This window comes from Saccopteryx bilineata, chromosome 9, assembly GCF_036850765.1.
Source record: "Saccopteryx bilineata isolate mSacBil1 chromosome 9, mSacBil1_pri_phased_curated, whole genome shotgun sequence".
Taxonomy (NCBI): domain Eukaryota; kingdom Metazoa; phylum Chordata; class Mammalia; order Chiroptera; family Emballonuridae; genus Saccopteryx; species Saccopteryx bilineata.
Genome location: NC_089498.1, coordinates 55,165,960 through 55,183,586, shown reverse-complemented (window position 1 = coordinate 55,183,586; position 17,627 = coordinate 55,165,960). Strand labels below are relative to the sequence as shown.

Genomic DNA, 17,627 nt, shown 5'->3' with positions numbered 1-17,627 from the left:
CTTGATTTCTGTATATTTAACCATTCTTTTGCTCCTAAAATTAATTTCACTAGGTTGTGATGTATTCTATTTTAATGTGTTGCTGTATTTAATATGCTAGTATTTTGTTTAGGATTTTTATATTTGTATTTATTAGACATATGGGTTTGTAGTTTTATTTTTTGTGTGTGTTTTCCTTGCTAGGTTTTTGTATAAAGGTAATTATGCCTCATAAAAGTGTTAGGGGATATTGTTTCTTCTTCTATTTTTTGGAAGACTGAGAAATATAGTATATACCAAATCTTCTTTGAATGTTTGGTAGAATTCACTAATTTAGCCATCTGGTCCTAGACTTTTGTTTTTTTTGAGAGGTTTTAGATAGTTGTTTCTATATCCTCCTTGGTTATAAGTTTATTTAAGTTTTCCACTTCTTTATGACTCTGTATAGGAAGATGGTACAGTTTTATAAATTTATCCTTTTTTCTCTAGGTTGTTGGTATGTTGGCATAAAAACTTTCACAATATTCTGCTATGATTTTTTGTATATCTATGATGACTATGGTAATTTCTTTTTCATTTCGGATCTTGTTTATATGATTTCTTCCTCTTTTTTTCTTAGTGAGTCTAGCTGGTAGTTTGTCGATTTTATTGATCTTTTCAAACAACCAGCTCTTTGTCCTATTAATTTATTCTATATTTCTTTCTGTTCTCTATTTAGTTCTGCTCTAATTTTACTATTTCCTTTCTTTTCTACTTTGGATTACCTTAGTTCTTTTTTGTCTTGTTCTTTGCGTTGTAACGTTAGGTTGTTTACTTGGAATCTCTCTTGTTTCTTATATAAGCCTACAGTGATACAAACTTCCTTTTTATTGCTGTTTTTGCTGAGCCTCAGAAATTTTGATATGTCATGATGTGATTTTCATTTGTCTGTGTATATCTTTCTATCTCTGCTTTTATTTCTTCTTTGACCCAGTTATTTTTTAGAAGGATGTTGTTTAATTTCCACATTTTTGTGGGTTTCTTTACTTCCTTATTTCACTTATATTCTAATTTAAAATTCTTATGATCAGAATATATTCTTGGCATAATTTCAGTCTTTTTGAATTTGTTGATGTTATTTTGTGGCCCAGCATATGGTCTATTTTTGAGAATATTCCATGCAAACTGAAGTACAATGTATAATCTTATGATTTGGGATAAAATGTCCTGTAAATGTCTATTATGTCCATTTGGTTCAGTATGGTTTTTGTTTTTGTTTGTTTTTTAGAGACAGAGAGAATCAGAGAGAGAGAGAGAGATAATTGCAGTTAGAAAGGAACAGAGAGAGATGAGAAGCATCAATCATCAGTTTTTTGTTGTGACACCTTAGTTGTTCATTGATTGCTTTCTCATATGTGCCTTGACCGTGGGCCTTTAGCAGACTGAGTAACCCCTTGCTCAAGCCAGTGACCTTGGGCCCAAGCTGGTGAACTTTGCTTAAACCAGACGAGCCCACGCTTAAACTGGCGACGTCAGGGTCTCGAACTTGGGTCCTCTGCATCCCAATCTGATGCTCTATCCACTGCACCACTGCCTGGTCAGGCTCAGTATGTTGTTAAGGCCAACATTTCTTTATTGATTTTGTGTTTGGATGATTTATCTAAAGCCTTCAGTGGTGGGAATCTATAACTATGATGGTGTTTTGTATGCTTCTACTTTTAGCTAAGTTAGTAAATGTCATATATTTTGGTACTCCCTTTTACAGTGCATATATTTTAAGAAGTGTTATGTCTTCTTATATAATGTCCCTTTTATTATTATGAAATGTCCATCTTTGTCTCTGATTACCTTTGTTGTCTTGAAGTGACTGTTGTAAGATCAGTATGGCTACACTTGCTTTTTTGGATATTATTTGCTTGGAGAATGTTTTCTAATCATTCACTTTGAGTCTACTTTTTTGCTTTCAGCTTAGATATGTCCTTGGAAGGCAATATATGATTGGGTTTTGCTTTTTGATCCAATCTGCTACCATGTGCCTCTTTATTGGTAAGTTCATTTCCATTCAGGGTAATTATTGACACTTGAGAATTTCCTATAGTCACTTTATGTTTTGTTTTCTGGTAGCTTTCATTCTTGTTTGATTCTCTTTTGTGTTTCTGTCAGTTGTTTTGTTTGATGATATTGCATTTTTCCCCCTATTTCTTCTTTTCTTAAGCTGGGATTTCAGTAGTGACTTTTTCTTGGGTGGTTACCATTAGGTTATTAAGAGAAAAATGTTCATATGTACTACAGTTCTTTGCCTTATGAGTGATTCTGCACTCCATCCTTTTTTGCTATTGCAGATCTTTATCCTCTCTTCTTTGATGTTATTGTGACAGATTAACCTTGTTTTTATTGTGACCTTGTTGGAGCTTTTACTTGTAATTTTGATTTGTTTCATATTTTGGTCTGGTCAAATACCCTCCTTGAGTGTTTTCTGGTGATTAATTCCTTTAGCTTCTATATGTCTGTGAAAGTTTTTATATCTCCTTTGTATTTGAAGGTTAACTTTGATGCATATAGTATTCTTGGCTGGTAATCTTTTATTTCAGTACTTTGAATGTTTGGGTTCACTCTCTTCTGACTTGTAGAGTTTATGCTGAGAAGTCCAATGATAACCTAAAAGGCTTTCCTTTATATGGTATATTTCTCTTTTCCCTAGCTGCTTTGAGGATTCTTTTTTATCTTGACTTTTGAAAATTTTATTACAATGTACCTTGGAGTAGGTCTGATTGGATTGCAATAACTCAGTCTTCTGTTTGCTTCTTGTTTTTGAGTCTCTCTTTCCATAGATTTGGGAAATTATCATCAATTATGTGTTTGAATAGACTCTCCATTCCCTTCTCCCTCTTTTTGTCTTCTTATATACCTTTTATTCTTATATTGCTTTGTCTTGTGGAGTCAGACAATTCTTGTAGAGCTCTTTCAGTTTTTTAAATTTGTGAGTCTCTCTCTTTTCTCTGTACATCTCTATTTGCCTGTCTTTGATGTCTCTGATTATTTCCTTTATTTGGCCTGTTCAATTAGCTAAACTTACTCTCAGTCTTCAATTCATGTATTGAGTTTGTCATCTCTGTTTTTAAAGTTTCAATCTCCTTGGTGAGGTATTTGTTTTGTTCATTATTTTTTTTCTTTTCTTATTAAGTTTCTTACAGGTATTTTCTCACATATCAATGAGTATTTTCAGAACTTCAACTTGGAATTCTCTATCATTTAACTCCAAAGTTTTCATTTGATTGAGATGTTTTTCTGGAGATTTTCCATTATTTTTTCTGAATTATGTCTCTGTTTTATGTAGCCATAGTATTCAATTTATTCTTCCTTGATGACATTCAAGAGTGGTATTGTTTAGAACCCTAACCAATAAATAAATAAATAGATAAATAAATAAATAAATTTAAAGTACAATAAAAATATAAAGGATTAAAAATTATGACAAGTTCAGAAGGAAAACCACAAAAATGATTGATAACAAAGAAACAAACAGAAAACAGAACAAAACAGCTATATAATAATAAAAATATATAAATTAAAGAAAATAAAATTCAACAGAGGAAAAAATACAAGGAAAAAACAAAAAATGGAAAAAAAAAACATAAATTTTAGTTTTGAGAGGATTCTTTCAGTAGGTGTCACTTTATTATGTTTTATGTCTGTAAAGTTCCACTATGTCTGTAAAGTCTCCAATAAGAAGTTGCTGTTTCAGTGATGTAGCTGGGGCATGTCGTGAGGATTTTGCAGCTTTATGGCTCTAGCAGTGGCGATATCAGGCTTCTGCGCACTCTTCCCCACATCAACAGACCTGGGGCCAGACGGAGAGCACCTCTGTTATTCAGGAGAAAGCATCTCTCTGGAGAGCTAGCTCTGGGGTTTGTCTCTCCTACTCTTCATACTGCGAGGCGAGAGATGTGGGATCCGGGAGTTTGGGGGTCGCACTTTAGTTTGCTCTGTCTCTGTCAAGTGTGGGCTGCAGGCCAACCATGGGAACAGTTGCTGTGACTCTGTGCTCTGGCTGTTTTGGTTTATCTCCTTCTCTGTCCCTCCATCTCACCATTTCTCTTGGCAGAAGGAGACTCAGTCACTCCAATTTCTCTTTTTGTACCCCTGAGACAAAATCCAAAGAGCCTGAGCTTATCTCCTTCCCATAGTTCAGTAGAGAGAAAAAAACAAACAAACAAAAAAAACCCAGTCACTCTGTGTTTGTCTCCTCTACAAAGCCCACCATGAATGCATATTATAATCTGCCCCTTTTTCAGCCTGTCCTGCCTTGAGTCCATTCAGTGTGGGGATCTTTAGGCATACCTAGTAGTCCAGCTGGGGTTCTTTTGCTGTGTTAACAGTTGTTTAACTTGGTGAAATTTCAAGGGGAGAAATCAGAAGTATCTCTTATGCTGCCATTACTCTGACTCAAATACAAGCTTTCATTGGAAGTTTAAATGCCAAGTCTATTGATACTTGCTAAAAGATAACTAGGAAATATCAAAAGCTGATTTAAACCTGTAATCTATGTGATCTTTAAAATTGTTCACATGACTATGGTATTTAGAACATAAGTCAATACTTGATATAAGAATAAAATTTTCAATAATGATGATTGTGTCTTAAATGCATACTTACTCTTGTAAGGTAGATGAAACATTTTTGAATATATATTCACGCATTTTTTTATTATTTTATAAAGTAACTACATGGCATTTCTGAAAATTCTCTTTCAGAAATTCTGACAATAGAAAAGTACTAAAATTTTCTTGATGGGCATCTCAGTATATTATCTTTATAGATAATGCATATGTTACTGAGATAAATTTTCCCAAAAGAAAGAGATTCTGAACTGTTATAATTGTCAAAGAATGTGACTATAAAAGGAGGTTTTGTTTACTGTGGTATAGTATTGTGGTCCTAAATACATAGACTGAGCTATAGTTACATAACAGATAAATCATTCTACAGGTTTCAAATTGTTGTACCAGGTTGATACAGAGCAGAAGCAATTATGTCTTTTTGACCAAGACCATATGTTAAAAGTGGTTTAACTAAAGCAATTTAATAGCTCATAATTCTCATTCAAATCTAGATACTCTGTTTTATTGAAAGTATTGGAAAAGACCAAAATAAGGGATAATATTAGCAGAAAGAAGCTAATACCTTTTTAAATTCAGCGAAGTCTTCAGCTCCTCATCTTTTCTCTACCATCTTAACTTATTTACAGTATTTTCTTGAATCTTATTGTCTTATTGACTTGTTATTCCTTCTTTAAACAACTGTGGCTACTTAATCATAATACATGCAACTTAACACACACACATATCTTCTTTCCTCATTCTCTTATCTGTAATATAACACTCATTTTTATCCACCCTCCCCACCAGAATTGTATTTAATTATTTTTATTAATTTTTAGAGAAGGAGAGAGAGAGAGACATCTATTTGTCTTCTACTTATTTGTGTGTAATTGGTTGATTCTTGCCTGTACCCTGACCAGGGATGAACCTACAACCTTGATATGCCAGGATGATGCTCTAACCAACCGAGTACCCAGCCTAAGTTGTGCTGATTAGTTTTTATATACACTTTATATATCAGCTTTTAGCAAAATATATATTTGAAAAGTATGACAGATTGGTGGGTATAGGCAAAAAAATGGAATTTATTTTTTTTCAATTTTTCTTTTCACTATACTTTAATCATTATTAAAATAGCAACTTAAAAATCATTCATAAGATCTGATTTTATCTTTGCCCTTGGGCATCACATTAATAAGATTTTCATCTTAAGACTTATACTTCCTTTCATCCACAAAACATTCCTGGTTCTGATTTATTCATTCCTGTCTGAAACTGGGAAGTGAGAGGAAAACATTTCTAGCCATTATTTTGCATGAAAGTTAATACTCTTTAATGTTATTTTTTTCTAAGAGAAATGTTCTGCTGAATCATTTAAAATTAGAGCTTTTTTATAGTTTTAAAAATTACATTGCATGCTTTATGAATAATAATTAAAAACTTGAACCTTTGAACTTTAGCAATAATTCTTAAGGGAAAAATGTTACTTTATTATGACTATTGCTTAATTAAACAAGAATGCTGATTAAGTAGAAAAAAGGTATAATTTATATTTCTATGCATGATTTGTTCAAGGCTTTCTTTTTAATTTTGGAAAATTCTTAAAGAGAGTACTTAGCACTTTCCGTTTTCTTTCCATTTCAACAGAAGTATTAAAATATTATTATGTAACTTAAGTTTATTTCTTTTTAGTGATTTTCCTCTAAAGACCCTTGTTAAAAATAGGCATTATAGGTTAGAAAGGACTCTGCTAATATCAGTGTACTTTAGACACAGGGGGAAAATCATAAAGGATAACCTATATGAGTAAAAAAATAGTCTAATTTTATTTCTCCCCCAAACATAAAGAACCCAATAATTGTGTTGAGTTAGTCTTCATAGTTAGGACAGAATTTTAAAATCACAACACTGACTTTATTTTATAAGGATTGTTTGTTTTCTTTATCTGTCCTGCAAATATTAACCATCTCTGCTAAATGTATTTTGTTAAATGGCCAGCCTTGGCCAGTTGGGTCAGTGGTAGAGTGTCGGCCTGGTGTGTGGAAGTCTCAGGTTCGATTCCTGTTCAAGGTACACAGGAGAAGCGCCCATCTGCTCTCCATCCTTCCCCATCTCCTTTTTCTCTATCTTTTCCTTCCCCTCCTGCAGCCAAGGCTCTATTGGAGCAAAGTTGGCGGGGACACTGAAGATGGCTTCATGGACTCTGCCTCAGGTGCTAGAATGGCTATGGTTGCAATGGAGAAATGCCCCAGATGGGCAAAGCATCACTCCCTCGTGGGCATGCCATGTGGATCCTGGCTGGGTGCATTGATTTAGGCAGAAACCCAAATACCGTTCCCATTAAGGAGTGAAAACAGGGTTTTTATGAAAAAAAAAAAAGGGGCAATAATTGAATGATGAGAAAAAGGATTTTCTATTGTAAATAAGCTAAGTTATTTTTTATCTATATATAGTGGTGCTATTTTAATGAATATCTTTAATTTTTAGGCTGGTAGTTAGAATGTCTGCTTTCTTGTTGACTTTGCAAAGAGTTGTTTGGAATATAGTGTAGCTTTGACCCAGTCTAAATCTTTGACCCAGTTTAAATATTCCAAAGTGGTTTTTTGTTTGTTTGTTTGTTTTTTACAGAGACAGAGAATCAGAGAGAGAGAAAGATAGAGACAGACAGACAGGAAGGGAAAGAGATGAGAAGCATCAATTACTCACTGCGGCACCTCAGTTCATTGATTGCTTGCTCATATGTGCCTTGACGGGGGGAGGGGAGAGGGCCACAGCAGACCGAGTAATCCCTTGCTCAAGCCAGCAACCCTGGGCTCAAGCTGGTAAGCTTTGCTCAAATCAGATGAGCCCACACTCAAACCAGCAACCTCGGGGTTTTGAACCTGAGTCCTCCGCATCCCAGTGTGATGCTCTATCCACTGTGCCATCACCTGATCAGGCTAAACATTCCCAAGTTTTGATGAATGTACAAGACAATTTCTCTGGATGGTAGCTCCTAATAGACTGTTATTAAAAACCATCTTTCACATACTTTTATTAAGCAATGTTACCCTATTAAATTTAATTTACTAAATAAATTTTAAAGAACAAAAACACACAAACTAACCAAAATATCTTTCCTACCAAGCCTTAGCAGTGGCAAAAGCAAGAAAAATAATTTTACTGAGTCTGGACACAATTTAGTTGGGTTCTTTGCTCAGTGTCATACAAGGCTGTAATGAAGCTCAGACAAAAAATAACTCTCATTCCAATGTGCTAAAACTGAGTCTTATATACAAATTAACTAAATTAAAGGAATGGCATCTTGTTATCTTTACCATACTTTATTAGAAGCAAGTCACAGGTTGTTTTATTTATCTTTATGTGAAGGGTTTTATTTTGCTTAGTTTTTCAAATGCTATATTTTGTTTTTCAAAAACTATGTTTCATCATATAGAAAAGAATCTTAGTCTTTGTAAATAAGCCTTTAGTGTTGATTCTGGGGAGTCAAATTCATTTACTTGATGGAATAAACTCACAGATTTCACCTTCATATTTTTTTTTTTAAGCAAGAGAGAGAGAGAGAGAGAGAGAGAGAGAGAGAGAGAGAGAGAGATTGACATACAGGAAAGGAGAGAGATGAGAAGCATTAATCCCTTGTTGTGGCACCTTAGTTATTCATTGATAGCTTTCTCATAAGTGCTTTGACAGGGAGTGAGAGTGCTTCAGCTGAGCCAGTGACCCCTTGCTCAAGCCAGTGGTCCCGGACTCAAGCCAGCGACCTTGGGCTTCAAGCCAGCAATCATGAGGTCATATCTATATTCCCATGCTCAAGCCAGCAACCTCATGCTCAAGCTGGATGAGTCTGTGCTTAAGTCGTGACCTTGGGGTTCTGAAACTGCGTCTTCTGTGTCTCAGTTCAACGCTCTATCCACTGCGCCACCGCGTGGTCAAGCCCACCTTCAATCTTTAAGAAGGAATTTTACAAATGCCTAATTCATTCATGGGCTCTTTATAGTGTTAGTCTCAGACCCCATTAATTGAAAATTCCTTGTGAACTTTTATTTATCCTTCCCTCTCTCTTATTTTTTTTCTTCTATCCATCCTTTCCTTCCTTTTCTCTTTGCTTCCTCCTCCTTTTCTACTTTTCCTCAATCTACTATAGTCTCTATCTTATAAAATGCCTGCACAGAATCAACACTCAGTAAACACATATTCAGTAAATATTAAAAATAAATATTCTTTTGTGCTCCTATTATTTTTTACTGTTTAAATTTTCATCTATTTAGTACAGCAGAATAAAATAGATTTTTTTATCCTAGTTATAATAAACAGATTCTCAGAAATTTTTACTACTTTTTTACTCATACGGCAAAGAAGAAACAGAACTAGGAATACACCATGAGTTTCTCCCCTCTGAAAGCCAGGGTTTTATATTATACTACATCCAAAAAATCACTGGCATTTTCACACTTTCAAAGTTAATCTCTCTAGCCTGACTTAATACTTTGGCTTTTGTTAATGGATTTTCTCTAAGAGAAGAATAATTTATTCACCACTGTATTAGTGTTCTTTGGGACATTAAACCTTCACCAAGCAGGATTAGTCATAATCTGTTTCCTATGCCAGAGAATGGTATTACAAAACTCCTTCAAGTTTCCTTTTAAAAGCATCTATTTACTTGCTTGAGCTTTAAAACTTGGTTTTAAATTTACTTGGTTATACTTTTAAGTTATCCACAGATAGAATTATACTTGGGCTTTTCTCATTTCAGAGAGCTCTCTCCTTTCAAACTAAACCGTTTCTTGTTAATTTTCTATAATATTATGGGAAATATATTTCCATATTATACTAGTATTGAGATGATAGTTCAGAAAACATAGGTTTTATAGAAATCTATTTTAATTGGAAATTAAGTTTTAATACTCCTTAATTTGGAATTGTTTTACTAAAGTACTTTGAAATAATATATTATTTCAATATATTAAGCAAAAATATGGAATATGGCATTTTCTCAATAGTAAATATATGTGGAAACTAAACTGATTTATTTCTGCAGTAGAAGCAGAATGTCTGACATGTACTAAATATATAATAAATTGTTATTGAGTAAATGCTTCTCTAATCACTAAAACAAATATCCAATATGTTGGCAATAGTGGACAGAGTTATGAAATCCATTTTCTTTTTATAAGTTTGACTTTAATTTATTAAATGGACTAGAATGGCTAGGTTATTATAACATGTGGTTTATACCTGTTATTTATTAAATTGATCATTTTATAAAGAATAACTTTTTAATTGTAAATTAAATAGGCTAATTATATTTGTCAGTAATTTGTTTTCTTGATGAGGAGTATTACTCTGAAAGAAAACCAAAATCACTCTTTCCTCTATTTAGAGTTTTGTGATTAAAACTGTCATTAAAAACAATAAAAAGCAGCCCTGGCTGGTTGGCCCAGTGGTAGAGCATCAGCGTGGTGTGTAGATTTCTCAGATTCAATTTCTGGTTAGAGCACACAACTGCTTCTTTATCCCTCCTCCTGTCACTTCTTTCTTTCTCTTCCCCTCTTGCAACCATGGCTTGACCAAGTTGGCCATGGGGGCTAAGGATGGTTCCATGGCCTCTGCCTCAGGCACTAGAAAGAGCTCAGTGGCTGAACAGAACAACACCACAGATGGGCAGAACATCGCCCCCTAGTGGGCTTGCAAGGTGGATCCTGGTCAGGTGCATGCATGGGTCTGTCTTGGCCTCCTCTCCTCTTACTGAATAATAATAATAATAATAATAATAATAATAATAATAATAATAAAAAACACCCTCCACATGTGTTAAGGTACTAGATAAATTTTCTAAAGGCCCTAGCCACTTGGTTCAGTGGTAGAGTGTTGGCCCGGCATGTGGAAGTCCAGGGTTCAATTTGAATCAGGACATACAGGTGAAGTGCCCATATGCTTCTCCACCCTTCCCTCTCTCCTTCCTTTCTGTCTCTCTCTTCCCCTCCCTCAGCCAAGACTCCACTGGAGCAAAGTTGGCCCGGGCACTGAGGACTGCTCCATGGTCTCCGCCTCAGGTGCTAGAATGGCACCGGCTGCAAAGAAGCAACCGCCCCAGATGGGCAGAGCATCGCTCCCTGGTGGACATGCCAGGTGGATCCTGGTCATACGCATGTGGGAGCCTGTCTGACTGCCTTCTGCTTCTAACTTTGGGGAAAAAAATAATTTTCTAAAGGTCCACCAAAGTTTGTAGAAGAAATTATATACCTTAACTCTGCTTATATTTATCATGTGGCTACCAGAAGTGTATTTTGAGTTAAACTACTCTCACTTAATGTCTACAACTGTTGAGTATATATTTAAAAAATATAAACTGAAATTATTAATTCTTAGAAATGGCTTCACTTTCTCATTTTTGGAATTATTTTCATCAACTTTATTTATTTACTTTTTAGATTTTATTTATTCCATTTTAGAGAGAGAGTAAAAGAAAGAAGGGAGGAGCAGGAAGTATCAACTCTCATATGTGTCTTGACCAGGCAAACCCAGGCTTTGAACTGGAGATCTCAGTGTTCCAGGTCAATGCTTTATCCACTGCACCACCATAGGTCAGGCTCATCAACTTTATTTGATACCACCACATAGATACATTTTAAAATGGATAGCAAACAAGGCACACTTCAAAACGGTGGTGTGCCAGGTAAACCTCCTTTGTCTGGGCCTTATTGTAGAGGTGCCTTAATTCTCCCAGTAAATAGTGAAACCATGCTATTTTTCTGCCCTTACCTAGAATTAACTACAATCTGGCCATTTCTATCTTTGAAGCAGAATTTACCTCATGCCTAAAAATATACATATATGAATGGGAAATAAATAATTATGTATAGTATAAAATTAAATCAAATATCAATATATCTTTACATAAATTTTATGTGTAAAAATGTAACAAAGTTATATGAATATATTACATTACATTATTATACATAACATTTTCATATTATGTACAAATATATTTCATTATATTTTCTATATCATTTAAGTATATTTTATAAACACAGTGTTTTATATTATATAAATATGTAATATAAAATTAATTAAAACAAATATATTTCTTGTAGATCGATATTTAATATAGTTTGATATAAAATTATAAGAGAAAATATAAAGTTATTTTAAAGGACAGAATATATATCTTTTTTTTTTTTTGTATTTTTCTGAAGTGAGAAGCAGGGAGGCAGAGAGACAGACTCCTGCATGTGCCCAACTGGATTCACCCAGGCAAGCCCACTAGAAGGCGATGCTCTGCCCATCTGGGAGTTACTCTGTGGCAACCAAAGCTATTCTAGCACCTGAGGCAAAGGCCATGAAGCCATCTTCAGTGCACAGGTCAACTTTTGCTCTAATAAAGCCTCAGCTGCAGGAGAGGAAGAGAGAGATAGAGAGAAAAGAGAGGGGGTAGGGGCGAGAAGCATATGGACACTTCTCTTATGTGCTTTGGCCAGGAATCAAACCCAGGATTTCCACACGCAGGGCAGGATAGAATAAATCTTAAAGACTTGTTGAAATTTTATTTTTTTGAAGTTCATAATTGCAAAAAACAAAACAAAAACCCAGAAGATGATTTATTGGGGCATGCTTATGAGTGATAACTATTCTCTGTAGCAGAGAAATATTAGATGCTTTCCACCAGGGTGAGGGAGAAGAAAGGTTTCCATTCATTCAGTTAAGGAAATTATTATTTGGTGTGGCAAGATTTGGTAACTTTGGGAAGCCTTGTGTCTTCTATTTGATAGTTGAATGTTCTTTGAAAGGACGTTTGCTTTATTCTAGTGGATGTTATACATTTCTACCAAGAAATAGAGAGCAGTGACAAATTATGTTTTTGTAGGACAATATACATGTTGTCAAATATTGAAAGTAGCAGAGTTTGACTGAACAGGCTGTGGAAGGGCAGGTGCATAGGTACAACTCTCACTTCACTGAGAGATTCCAGCTTGCTTCCTGACAGAGTATTTATATGGGATTTCTCATCACAGTATTGGCCATGGGCTCCAAACTTTGATGTATCAAAGAAATTAGTGATTATTTACATAGCAGTCAGGAACAGTGGCTTAAAATAAAAGATAACATTGTCAAAAATGTACCAGACAACAAACTGTCATGATGTCAGCCTTGGCAGTTCTTGCCGTGCGTTGCTACAACCAATCCAGATGCAGGAAGCAGGGATAAACATGTCAAGGGCATAGCTTTATGTGTTTTGAGTCTTTAGATTTATATTGAAAATGAAAGGCCTTTATTCTCCTTCCAAGAGAATAACAGCAATCTGTATTCTGGGCTATAGATATTTTTGAGGTGGCTTTCAGCTAGGGTTGTTGGAATAGCTATGTTTTTCTTGTGAAGTTCTTCACTTGTATTATCAGAAAACATTTGTGTTTTCTTTATATAGTTTTACTTAATTTTCTGGATGAGAATTAAGTATGAAATTTTGAAAATGCAAGCTTCTATTTTTGTGCTACTTGTTACCTTTTAACATGTTATATAACACGTTTATGTTTATTGTTTGTCACTCTTCATATTGCTAGTATGTAAGATTCATGAGAGGAGAGCTATGAGGGGTATTATTTTATTGGTATTTTTCAATAGCCTAGAAGAGAGTGTGGTACCTCAGAGAGCCTCCATAAATGTTTGTTGAATAAATTTCTGAGAACATTAAATGCCAGAGAAATGAATATCAGCTTTATCTGAAATGCAACACAAATATTGTGCAATTCAAAGTGATATATTGTATTTTGAGTAATTGCAGTGAAATATTCCTAACCAAATGAAAAAATATATCATAAATATCCTAAACCTCAAACCATTTACATATAAGATTATAACATAATTGAGAAAGCTGTTTTTAGTTAAAAATTTTGACAGTAGCCCTGGCCAGTTGGCTCAGTGGTAGAGCGTCGGCCTGGCGTGCAGGAGTCCTGGGTTCAATTCCTGGCCAAGGCACACAGGAGAAGCGCCCATCTGCTTCTCCACCCCTCCCCCTCTCCTTCCTCTCTGTCTCTCTCTTCCCCTCTCGCAGCCAAGGCTCCACTGGAGCAAAGTTGGCCCAGGCGCTGAGGATGGCTCTGTGGCCTCTGCCTCAGGCGCTAGAATGGCTCTGATTGAGGCAGAGAGACGCCCCACGATGGGCAGAGCATCACCCCCTGGTGGGCACGCCGAGTAGATCCCGGTCGGGCGCATGCGGGAGTCTAACAGCCTCCCCATTTCCAACTTCAGAAAAATACAAAAAAAAAAAAAAAAAGATAAAAAAATTTTGACAGTAAATACTATTTCCAAATTACTTTTGCAAAACTAGATACCAGAGTATTAAATATGCCCATCACATTATTTTCTGAAAATCAACTATTTCCCCATGTGTAAGACACACTTTTTCCAAAAAATTTGGTATCTAAAAACTGGATGTTTCTTATACAGTAGTTGTAGATTTTTTTACTTGTATTGCCTGCTTTTTTGCACTTGTTTTTGTGCTCATTGTTAAAGACAGTGATTCATCATCTGACACAGATGTGGACCAGCTAATGTATGGGAGTGATGACAGTGAAGAGGAGCTCTATGAATTTTATGATGAATAAAACTTGAGTTTAATAATTTTATATAATACACCTTTTTTTTCAAATTCCAGTCCCCAAAATTAAGGTGCGTCTTATACAAAATTAAGGGAGCATATTATACATGGGCAAATACAGTATTTATAGGTCAGCCACATTGCTTTTTAGAACTGGTCATTGTCTAGATTGCTAGAGCATACTATTATGGACAATTGAGATCCAGAGGAAAACTTATAAGAGAGATTATGACAGAATTTGGTAGGCATGTATAATAAAAGTATAACACCATGATAGAGGTGTTATATGAAATATCTTTTTTTTCTCTACAATCACTTAACAAGATTTGGGGTTTTATATTCTATAAGAACCCTTCCTAGAATTCTAGAGATTGTAAAACCTGTAATGGAAATAAACTAACTAAAGTGTTTGATCTGTTTCAATTTATTAGATGACAGAAATGACGTCGTCAGCCTATTAGCACAATAAGTATATTCATCATGCTGGTCTTTAGTCTTTTGATCAGAGAATGATAGCATCTTTCCAGGAGTTATAATTTAATATCTTTATTTAGAACAAAGATTTTCTTATTAAGTCAATATATGCTCTTTGAGGTATCAGGTCAACATGATGAGTCATAACTTTCAGTTTGCTGAAAATACTGAGCCCATTGAAATGATTCCAATTGCTTTGAAATAATGCATATGTAAAAGAAATAGTAAAAAATTAGGTAGAAAGTTGCTGTCTTTCTCATTATATAAAAATAAACAAGTGTAACATCTCCCAGATATACTTATTACTCCAAGTGGTATTATATCTATTCTAAATGAGTTTTTATGCAAGTATTTATTATGATGTTTTAAAAAGCAAAAATGTGATCTAATAAAAAAATGTATAGGATCATGGATCAAGAGGTTCTATTTCTGAAAACATATATATGATAATAGCAGTGACTTTGATGATTTGAAAGTTATGACCCATCAGGTTGTTTTCATCTTGAAGGCTATTAAATGAAAGCAAATGGTTTGAATGAGAAGAAAAGAAAATAGCATACTTTGTGAGAGCATAATACTAAAACCTAGTAAGAGGGACATCAAGTTGTTCTTGTGTCATTTGGTAAGATACTGCTTTTTTTTTAAGTTTTATTGTCAAATAAATGTTCTTTAAGTGCTTCTTTTCTGCTTATGTTCTCACATTAAAGAGGGAATTGAAGCCATTATTTGCATAAATCTCTGGGTAAACTCTAGGTTTGGGAAGAAGGGTACAATATCCATTTCTTAGGGTATCGGAGCAAACAGCAGGCTGTTTTAGACCTCTGTGGCCCTTGAAACCTTCTGACACATGTGTTCTGGTGGAAATTTTCTATCCTTATCTGACAGAATTGAACAGAGGTTTCAGACTTGCAACCTACTCTGTTTCTTTAGTCACTCACTAATTTGTAAACTTGAGTCAGGGGATGTGATGTTTTCTCCACAAAATGGAGTAATAATACTGACCTTAGAGGTTATGCTACAGATTAAGGAAAAATAGGTTAAAACCCTTTGAAGAATTAATAGATGCTGAGTCAAAATACTCATATTAAGCTTTTTACAAAGTGCTCACTTTGTCTGAGTCTCACTTCTAAACAAGCATTGATAGCCATTTACTTATTTAATCCTCAAAACAAATATATACTATGTTTTCTCTATGTTGTTAATGAAGAAAGTAAGACAACAGATATTTGATTTCTTCAAAGTCGAATAACAAAAAAGCTGAAGAATTTGAATTTAAAAAGAAGCCACGTTCTAATTTACTGGTTCTTTTCTTTTTGTTGTTTGTTATTGTTCCACTTATTTATGCATTCATTGTATGATTCTTTTTTTTTATTTTATTAATTTTAATTTATTGTGTTAACATAAATTCAAGTGTCCCTCTCAATATAATTTATTGGTACTTACAACTGGTAGGATTGGTCAATTTTATTTTTATTTTACTTGCAGAGAAAAAAAGGAAAAAAGAGTAGGTGGCCAAAGTAAAAAGGCTATTTATTTTTTAAGAAACAGAGGAATAATAGATTTTATTGTAAAATGTGTGTGATCCAGAGTGGTGACCTTTGAAATTAAAGCCTGTGCCTCTGTTGAGGAAAGGCAATTTTGATCTTGTACTTCTATAGTAATTTTAAATGAATTATATATTTCTATATGCTACTGTGCAAATACACTTTATGAAGCACAAACCAAAGATAAAATAATTAAGATGCATGTAAAAGCAGAATTTAAATATTTCTTCTGTGCATTCTAATGAACATTATCCACAACTAGTCTAGCAGAGTATGTCCTAGAGGAATCATAAACTGAAGGCCCTTAGAGAACTGTATGCCCTGCCAGAAACAGTCTATAAAGAGAATTGAACAATTGTCTAAACACTGAGCAGTCTCACATGGAAATTTGGATTTATACCATCTTCTGGAAAATCAGAAGACCTATCAACACTGGTTTGTATTCCCACATGAAAACCATTGAGAGAAGTTAACGATCAGCTGTTCTCTTCACACAAACCCTGCACTCCACAATTTATCACAGCCATGACCTTCCTATGTCCCTTTAGGCTAACCACTCTTTTTTATTTTTGTCTTCTTGTTCCCTGTATGTGTTTGAGTTTGAAACTTCTAAATTAGAAGAACAGAGTTTCTATCGCTTTTCTATGTACCTATAATCAAGGTCATTTTGAGCAATTTCATGTGAATAAATTCTTCAATTTACGAAAATAACTAAAGACATTATTCTCTCAAGACTTGCTGTTATGATCACTGACTGCTAATATCTCATGCAGTTTCTTTATTTAAAAAGAGGTTGCAAAGGAAAACAAAACAATTAAAATGAAATTTATCTAAGGACTCAAGACATATCTTTTAAAAGAAATGCTGTTTTATATTTAGTCTTACTTAACATACTTAAATCAGTCTCTTATCACTGTAGTAGAAGGAATTAGCATATTTGGGGGGGCAGAGAGGGGAGGACAGAGAGGGATGGACAGACAGGAAGGGAGGGAGGTAAGAAGCATTAATTCTTCACTGTGGCACCCTAGCTGCCAATCAGTTGCCTTCCCACGTGCACCTAGATCAGGGTGCCACAAGCAGACCAAGTGATCCCCTGCTCAAGCCAGCGACCCTGTGCTCAAAGTATTGAGCCTTGCTCAAACCAGATGAGCCCACACTCAAGCTGGCAACCTCAGGATTTCAACCCTGGGTCCTCCACATCCCAGTCTGATGCTCTATCCACTGCACCACCACCTGGTCAGGCAGAAATTAGCATTTTGATGATGAATTTTTTACTTAATTGTGTAAAACAAATGTGCATTAAAATTTTCATGTAAGAGAACTAACAAATGGTTTATCATCTTAATTTGTTACAGAACAATTTATACTTTAAAATTGAATTATGCTATAGACTAATTTAGTAACAAACTGATTAACATTGGATTCACTTACAGTGTCTCAGAGAGTATGGTTCTG

General features: G+C 34.6%; 1 protein-coding gene across 1 annotated transcript in view; it reads left to right on the top strand.

The window, feature by feature from the left end:
- PCDH15 (protocadherin related 15) overlaps positions 1-17,627 on the top strand; it is a 1,080,236-nt gene that overhangs the window by 138,715 nt on the left and 923,894 nt on the right. The window lies entirely within an intron of this gene.